The 9,223-nt window shown below is 41.9% G+C and overlaps 1 pseudogene; it reads left to right on the forward strand.

Annotated features, from left to right (window-relative positions):
* The first annotated feature begins 8,188 nt into the window (after positions 1-8,188).
* Positions 8,189-8,923, forward strand: LOC147446106 (uncharacterized; annotated as a pseudogene).
* Positions 8,924-9,223: the final 300 nt, after the last annotated feature.

The raw sequence follows: 9,223 nt of genomic DNA on the forward strand, positions 1-9,223 counted from the left end.
GTTTAGTGCATGAAGCTTTCATCTTCATTGCACTAGCTAGTCTTGAAGGAACACAAAGAATTGTATTGTACAATGTCTCTCTTGATGGGAGAAACCATAATACAAAGCCTTTTGGAGGGGGGACCAGCTCCATGCAGATCCGGTCCTCAACTGTTTCAATAGCTTAATTTCTCTCTCTTTTGAAAGTATTGTTGATGCTATCTAACTAGGTGTTATGCTTTTTGTTGCTCTCTCCACCCAAGCACTCTTGTAATTCTCATTAGGAATCTATTCTAATGAAATGCCCACTATGTTCATGCTAATTTCCGCTACACATAAGTTTTTAGGCCATTAAATGTTACAGTATTAGTTGTAAATTAGAGTAGTTATTGGTGGTCGAATGATTTGTGAGGTAATAAAAGCGTTTGCTAGTCCGTGTGTGGCAGTGAAGCGTTTTTCTATTCACAATTTCAAAACCCCATATGATGAGTAGGAGTAGCTCTAGGTAAGTGATCTGATTCTAATCTAGAGCTATTCATCACTGATTTATTTGCTGAAGTGCTTGTTTGCATTTAAAATCACCAAAAAATATGATTTTTAGGGCTAAAATTGAATAAACAGGTTTTTGTTGACATTTTTTCATGATTGATTGATGATGTGCATATAAGAGGGCATTTGCAAGAGTTCTAAGAAGAAAAAAATTTGCATCTCAAGACCAAATTTGACAAATTTGATTGCACCAGAGTGTTCAAAAGGGGTGTTTTACTCTAAGTACTCCTTGAGACTAGGGTTTTGACCTAGTGTCACAAACGGAAAAAAGAGAAACTTGGGATTCTGAGCATGTATTTGTATGAAAATTGGTAAAAGTGCTTGAAAACTAGTGTTGGAGACTTGGGGATACTTGTGGTTAAATTCTGGCCAAAAATCCATCAGAAGACTGTCAAAGTCGACGATGCGGAAGCATAGAGACCGTACCAAGGGGGGAGAGAGAGAGAGAGAGAGAGAGAGAGAGAGAGTCTTGAACCAATGAACCTTGGCAATGAATAACTGAATGTGTATACAATGGAGGCAAGGGGTTGCTTATATAGCAAGCCCAGTAAATTGCCCTACCCAAGACTTTGACAAATAAGTAAAATAAATACCTAAAAGCCAAACTAAATAATGGGATCACATTGGGCAGTTCACTTGAGATGCCAAAACTTTAACACCCTCTCTACAGCTCATAGGGGAGATCAATAGTGAGACCAAGTCAATGAAGAAGCTACCATGGATACCCCAATAGAAGGCCTTGTACTACTGAATACACCTCAGTGTTGGTCTCCTCAACTTTGTGCCTGAAAGTAATGCCATCTTGAGCATCGGTTGCCTTTGTAGAAACTTTGAACTCTAGACCATACTATGTTCAATAATTCCCATTCATAAATTGTGAACACATCACGTCCAAAATATAAAACTCTAAGATAATGAACTGTTGGAACACATCATTTTCATAGTCTGACCAGCAACAACTAATTGGCTAGCCCATTCATAGTGTTTTAGACGTCTGATTGGTTCCCTGTCGGATGCATGTGCATTGAACTTCGACTTACGGGTCCAAACACCAATAAGTTGAAATCCAACACAAGGGTCCAAATTAATTATAGGGAGCATTGATTGCCCCTCTCTGCCACTCACAAGACTCTCTCTGGCTGAAGCTAGTGGTGACACCTGTCATTTGACTAGAAATTTGACGTCGAGACCACTGTGGCCACTGCCACAAGTGCCATGTCGATCTCCTCTGCCAAATCTTTATTACCATAATCTCTGTCCAGCTTGCCTTTAACTTTGTCTTCAAGTGAATTCCTGCTTTTGCCTTTGACTTCCAACTCTCGATCCAAACAAAGCATCGAATCACAATCATGATCGTGGTCGTACCTCCCGGGTACCAAGGTAGCTAACTGAGTACTCGTATTGCCATCCTTGTCCAACTGACCTTTGCTGCTATCCTCTAGCAAACTCCTCCATTTGCTTTTGACTTCATAATCTTGAGCCAAACAAATTGCTGGGTTCCTTGAGAATTGTGTCGGTGTACAGGTCGCTAAATGGATGGTTGACAATCCGTTATCCATAGCTTTTGGTTGTCTTTTGGTCGATGTCCTCGGGCCTCAAGCAAGGGAAGGCCATGATGAAGTTGCAAAGAACTAGTAATTTGGTACGTTCTCGCACTCCAAAACTGGCCGCACAAACCAAGCCGATCAATGAACTCCTCCAATGCCCTTCTCCCTAGGTTCCGCAATCCTTGCTCTAATACCATGTCAAAGTCGACGATGCGGAAGCGTAGAGACCAAGGGTGAGAGAGAGAGAGAGAGAGAGAGAGAGTCTCCTGAACCAATCAACCTTGGAAATGAATAACTGAATGTGTATACAATGGAGGCAAGGGGTTGCTTATATAGCAAGCCCAGTAAATTTCCCTACCGAAGACTTTGACAGATAAGTAAAATAAATACCTACAAGCCAAACTAAATAATGGGCTCACATTGGGCAGTTCACTTGAGATGCCAAAACTTTAACAAAGATGTCATATGTGTATGATGTCTGAGAAGTGAATCGGGCAACCAAAGTGAACTTTTGACATTATACCCATCTTTTGCAAGTTGTGTTGAGCATATATATCAAGTTTCATTTCATTTGGACATATATATATTGAGGATTGAGGGGATTTTACTCTTTCAGGTAATTTCCTTATCAAAAAGTGATTATTTTGTGCAATTTTGATTTCCAAAATTTGTTGTGAGCACATGTGCATGTAGTATATATCAAGAAGCAGCTGGGGTAGAAAGAGAATTCCATTTTGACTAGATAGAAATCATATGGATATGATGTCTAAAGGGCAATTTTAGGGACCAAAGCTAACATCATAGCAGACCAGGGTGTTTATCACCACAAAAAAAGCTTAGAGACCAAGTTTCATTCAATTTGGAGAAATTTTTACTCAGAAAACCTCCCAGAGATACTGATAGCAACTGACACAAAATTATGGGAGATTGACATGCCTACATGTGTTTGAATCACAAAGCAGAACTTGGAGTCAATAGAGCATATCAAGGAGAGTCTAAATTTCAAGTTTGGGCTAATTCTGAGCACATAGACATCATACGCATATGATGTCTCAAGATCTAAAAGTCTGATTGTACTTTTGACCATACAGGAGACTTGGAAATGGTGATTTAAGCTTGTTTGCAAAATTTCATCTCATTTGGACACATATCTTTGAATTTAAGAAGATTCTTGCAATTCCAAGAAGGTAAAAGTGAAAAAATAGTGATTTTGTGCATTTTCAACATCCACAATTTTTTGTGAGTACATATTCTTGGTGTATTCATCAACAAGCACCTTGGGTAGAAGCAGAAGTGAAATCTGAGCCAAAAGACATCATACGCGTATGAAGACTTTTAGGCCAGATCTGGGTCAAATCATACATTTGAGTATACCCTAGTGTCCTAAAGCATCAAAGAAGTCCCTAGAAAAAATTTCATTGCATTTGGAGCACATTTGGGCTAAAAAGTGCCAAAAGATAGAAATTGGGCAAGGTGCATGCTTGTATTTACCATAACTTGCACAAAAAGTGTTGAAATTGAATTCTGAAAGTTGTTGAGAGTTGCTTGAGTGATAAAGCATCTTTGGGATAAAATTCACTTCAGTTCTCGACAAAATACATCATACGTGTATGACGCCCGAAGTCCCGTATTAGAGACCAAAACTTACATCTGAGCTTACAGAAGTGTCTGCCATCACAAAATAGGCCTAGAGACCAAGTTTCATTCAATTTGGATCACTTTTGGCTTAGCTAACCTCCCAGGGAAGTTGCAAGCAACCAAACAGAAAAAGGAGTGATAGATCTAACTAAAAGTGTCAGAATCACAAATTGAGACTTGGGATGGTCACAGTGCATCAAGGAGAGTCTACAATTAAAGTTTGGAGCAATTCTAAGTTAGGAGACATCATTCGCGTATGAAAACTCGAGGCACAGGCTGAGGCCAGACAGGAACTTTGACTGGTCAAAGAAATTCCTTTTGACCCTAGAATCCCAAATATTGTTCCAAAACAAAATTTGGACACATGTAAGTGGATCAAAGGATGTATATAGTCTTGACACTCTGAAATCTGCAGAGTTGACCTATAGGAAGACTAGATATGATAGAAGACTGTTTTGGCCATAACTTGAGCCAAAACAAAGCTAAAGAGTAGCTCTACAACATTTAGGTCATTCACTGTTAGTTAGCATTCAAAAAACGTCGTTTAAGGCCTCAAAATGCATCCAAAAGTTAGGAGTGTCTAAAAGTGAAAATTGAGAGAATTGTGAGGAAACGGTTGCGGTTTGAACATAGTTTTGTCTTTTTCCTAACCAAAGCACTAAGAACACCTTGGAATAAGACTGCTTTCATCAAGATAGAGCTGTTAAGCCCAGAAATCATGTCTACTTTAGATTCAAACTCAGCTTATACAAGCTCCAGGATCCCAGTGATAGAGGAGCATCCGCCCATAATGGATCTTCCAAACTTGCAGTTGATAAAGACCAAATTTTGTTGAGAGAGTTTGGATGACAGATCATGAGAGTGAAGGACTGTAGATGGCAGTGAGGTCAGCCTTTATGGTGCTTAGAGCCATACCCAAAAGAGTTGATGGATTACAAGCTCTTAAATGTCTATACATACGGAGTCGAATGTCAACGGAAATCTATAGTGTTGATGAGTATGGACAAGAATACAGAGCTGTAGAAAGCACAAATCCACATAATGCATTAGAAATAGGTGGATATTTGGTCAATGAAGGACCACAAATACCTCCATGAAACACAAGAATTCCAAAAAGGGAGCCATTTGGAGTCCCTCCTAGAGCTATAACGAGAGATGAAATGATCACATAGATGGAAAGCATGCCTCCTCAAGTGAATATCCCTAATGGACCAATCTCCAACAGAACGACCAATCCCTTCAAAGAAGACCAATATACAAGTAGGTATAAATCGGACTAGACAAGGAGAGTGGAAATGCCGATATATCCACCAATGAACAACGTGGGACCAAATACATTGTAGTGATTACAGTCGGGGCTACATCAAGATGCCATACCAAGACCAAATATCAATAGAGTTGGCTATCCAGTCATCCCAAGACCAAGTGAACCACCACTATTCCCATCATATCCGTGTTTGAGTGAAGGTCAAGGACCAACCATTAGACAGACTACAACAGGGTTACCTTATGCAGAAAGAGTAAGAATCAAGAGAGAGTTCCGGAAAGACCTACCTGTTGTGAGACACTCACGAGGATATGAACTAGAAGATTTCACTACCTGTTGTGAGACACTCACGAGGATATGAACTAGAAGATGAAATCAAAGAATAACCTAGGCATATTAGAAGGCCTGAAGCGAGAGAAGGATTGGGAGAGTCTATGGTTAGTAGGCTTGTAGACAATCGGAGAGTTAGATTGTCCCAAGTCCAGAAATGGGTAAACAAGAAATACTTCGGAGATAAGGACCCTAGATACCATGTAGTAGCATTTGTGAGAGTAATTCGTGCAGAAGAGGTCAAGGATTTTGATACGCAATTTTTTGGATTTGGTTTGACGTTGGAAGATGACGCAGGTACATGGTTCAACTTAGTGGAAAGATGGGATTTTGAGACTCTAGATGAGCTTTTTGAATAATTCATCAAAGAATTCTCGCAGAAAAGCATAGCTCACAGTACGTTCTTGCAACTTCACAGATTCAAGTAGAAAGAGGGTGAATCAGTGCACAAGGTGGCATTACGGCTCAAGAGAGATGTCGAGTTCTATCCGAGAGCGAAACTACCTATGCACCCACAACTGATGTTGATCTTTATCCAGGGAATGAGACATGCGAGTCTTCAAAAGGATCTGCATATGATAAGGAGCCTGATTCTAAATGAATTGATAAAAGAAGCTCTTCATATGGTGGATAACTGTGAGGAATATATAAAGAAAAGGATTGTAAGAATCAAGAGGACGACACATTCTCTCAGCACGGTGATTCACAAATGAGTGAGTCCATTGTGAAACCAACAACACCTATCGATCAGGAAAAATTTATCGATGACATAGTCAAGAGGTTAACTCCTCTTGTAAGGTCTAATTTGGGGGAGTCTAAGAGGTGCAAAATTGCGGGGAAATGTGCAAAATTGAGGGAAAATGGACAAACCATACGAGGGAAGAGTGCTACTCTAGCATGGAATATGCTAGGGAGAGGTATGTACAACCTATTCCACTAGCACCTACTCCACCTAGATACGTTACGAGGAATGTCCAGTCCAGTAGAAAAGTTTCAAGGCCATAGCCTATCTTAGGACAACAACCTTTGTTGCCAGGTGCTAAAATGCCTATAGACATGACATACACACCGATGATGGAAGCATCTAATAAACAAGTGCTAGTACCAGCTACAATCTATACTAATAATAAAGCACGGAGGGATTATGACATCCTCCCTGCCAAGTGTCGACATTTCCTAACTCCGACAGCATCCAGCCACATCTGGTGAGAGAGAGAGAGAGAGAGAGAGAGAGAGAGAGAGGACCACTTAAGGGCCAAGTCCTCTGTGTGTGTGTGTGTGTGTGTACTAAGACGTAGACAACCCTGTGTGTGCATTGTGTACTGAGACCTAGACAACCTCCATAATGTCTAGTGAGCGAGATAGAGAATCTGGACATTGGCAGAGGGAGATGCCTTCAAATTTGAAGGCAGCCTCCATTATTTTGCACGAGGTGTCCTTCAGGTTCACATAATGAATGAGTGAGAGAGAGAGAGAGAGAGAGAGAGAGAGAACTCTTGCGAGCTCTCGAGACAAATACAAAACTGCAAGCTGTCAAGCTCGGAATAGCACCTGATTGCAGAGAGAGAGAGAGAGAGAGAGAGAGAGAGAGAGAGAGAGAGAGAGGGGTTCATGAGCATGCTTGCACGCATGAGTTGCAAGAGCTCCACACAAGAGTATAGATCATGAGCAAGCAATTCCACCCACGCCTTGGCAAGCAGGAAGTTTGTGAGCCAATTACACACGAGGGGCAGGACTCGAGGGGAACAAACATGGTGATGAGGATGGATGGATAGTCTTGGCACAACTGTGGCAAACTTCTTTCAAGGGAAAGTAGCTTTGATGTTTCTTGCAAACAGGAACACCACCCGCACCCATGAAGCCAACGACGGAGAGCAATACCACCTAGGTGTGGACGATGATCATCAGCCGATGTGAGCAGGTATATTTGCTCTCTCTCGAGTCCTGCCCCTCGTGTGTAATTGGCTCACAAACTTCCTGCTTGCCAAGGCGTGGGTGGAATTGCTTGCTCATGATCTATACTCTTGTGTGGAGCTCCTGCAACTCATGCGTGCAAGCATGCTCATGAACCTCTCTCCCTCTCTCTCTCTCTCTCTCACACACACACACAGTCATGTCACGCATGACCACACACTCTGTGGCTCTGTGTTTTTGTGTACAATGGTAGTGTTTGTGGTCGTTCCTCTCTCTCTCTCTCTCTCTCTCTCTCTCTCTCTCTCTCTCTCACACACACACACACTGTCATTCACGCATGACCACACACTCTGTGGCTCTGTGTTTTTGTGTACAATGGCAATGTTTGTGGTCGTTCACAACTGTGTGTATGTGTGTGTGTGTGTGTGAGAGAGAGAGAGAGAGAGAGAGAGAGATGAAATAAAATGAAACGAGTCCAAGTTATCATGAGCCTATGAGGACGATATGGTTTCCTAAATCTTGGGAGGGTGATCAAGAAGATGCCTTGACTCTCTGACTCTCTGAGCAAGCTTGAAGCTACACTTGAGTTTTTGTCTTCCGTTATTTGCTATTGTGGTTCCTATTTGGGTGAGCAGTCGGGCACGGGAAGCCATGATAAAGTCTATATGGGAACCAAGAAGGTAATTTCCTATCATATATATTATAAGAAGGAAACTTGTTTCAGGCCAACGTTTTCACTTGAAAAGGTTGTGGGTTTTACAATGTTATAAAAAAGAAAACCAAATTGGGGGATTCATTAATTCAAGAGTCAAAGAGGGTGAGGTGAAAGGGTGCCATACCTCACCCGACGAGTGACCCCTACATCCCAGTGTCATAGACGAGAGAGTCTTTGGGCCTTTGCTTTTGGTGAGTGTCGCATATTTGTGTGTGTGGGTGTGTCTTGACTCTTTCCATAACCGAGGTGATGGCGACCTAAAACCCATTTAGTACATCATAGGTGGAGAATGATGAGCTTGCCATCCTCATCCCGTGTGTTGGAGATGCTTCTGCTCAGAAAGAGGTTAAGAAACCTCCTTCCTCGCAGTAGGCTTCCCTCAAGCTACCACCCCTACCAAGCGTCCCACCAAGCCGTCTCCTCCCACTCAACTGTGGGAGTCACGGGCTGACAGTGGTAGAGGACGAGGTTGTGATCGTGGAGGTAGGGGTAAATATGGGAACCGTGACAAGGGTTCAAAAGGTGGTTACAATAGGCCCAGACGGGAAAATGGGGGTGATCACAGTGACTATAATGACCGGAATTACTGAAATGGTGGTGAGTACATAGGTGGCTATGCTGGTGGTAATGCAATGCAAAATGGTGAATTCTCAGTATCGCGAGATGATGGGGAAGGTAGGTTTTCACAAAAGCAGGATCACGGTACTGGTCGTGGAAGAGGGGTTGATTACTTTGGTGATGGAGAGGAACAAGGTGGAAGACGTACTTATAATTGGAGCTGTGGCGAAGGACACAAAAGTGAGGTCATGTGAGATGGTGATGGTCAACTGGGGTGTAGAGCTGGACCAGAATGTAGTTGAAGAGGTTGAGGAAAAATATCTTGGTTTTGTGAACACAGAGCAGCACCAAGAAAGTAGCAATAATTGCCACACAAGCAAACATGAAGGAAAAGAGAAAAAGTCATTGTGTCCTTGCTGCCCGTAATGTTGTCTCATGTAATGCATTGGTTGTAGGATATGTCCAACATGGTCAGGGTCAGGAAGCTTTTGGATATTTTTAGCAGATGCAGGGAGAGGGAATCTCTCCAAATGTAATCATGTACACACAACTCCACCTTGAAGGCATGTGATAGCACTCAAAACGCTGATATGGGCAAAAGAATTCACGATGATATTGTTAGTCAGGGGTTGTTGAAAGAAAATGTCATACTTGGCACTACCTTGGTTGACATGTATACCAAATATATATGGTGCACTTTATAAAGCACAAAAAGTGCTTGAGGAG

This window comes from Adiantum capillus-veneris, chromosome 12, assembly GCF_014529385.1.
Source record: "Adiantum capillus-veneris isolate H3 chromosome 12, ASM1452938v2, whole genome shotgun sequence".
Classification (NCBI taxonomy): domain Eukaryota; kingdom Viridiplantae; phylum Streptophyta; class Polypodiopsida; order Polypodiales; family Pteridaceae; genus Adiantum; species Adiantum capillus-veneris.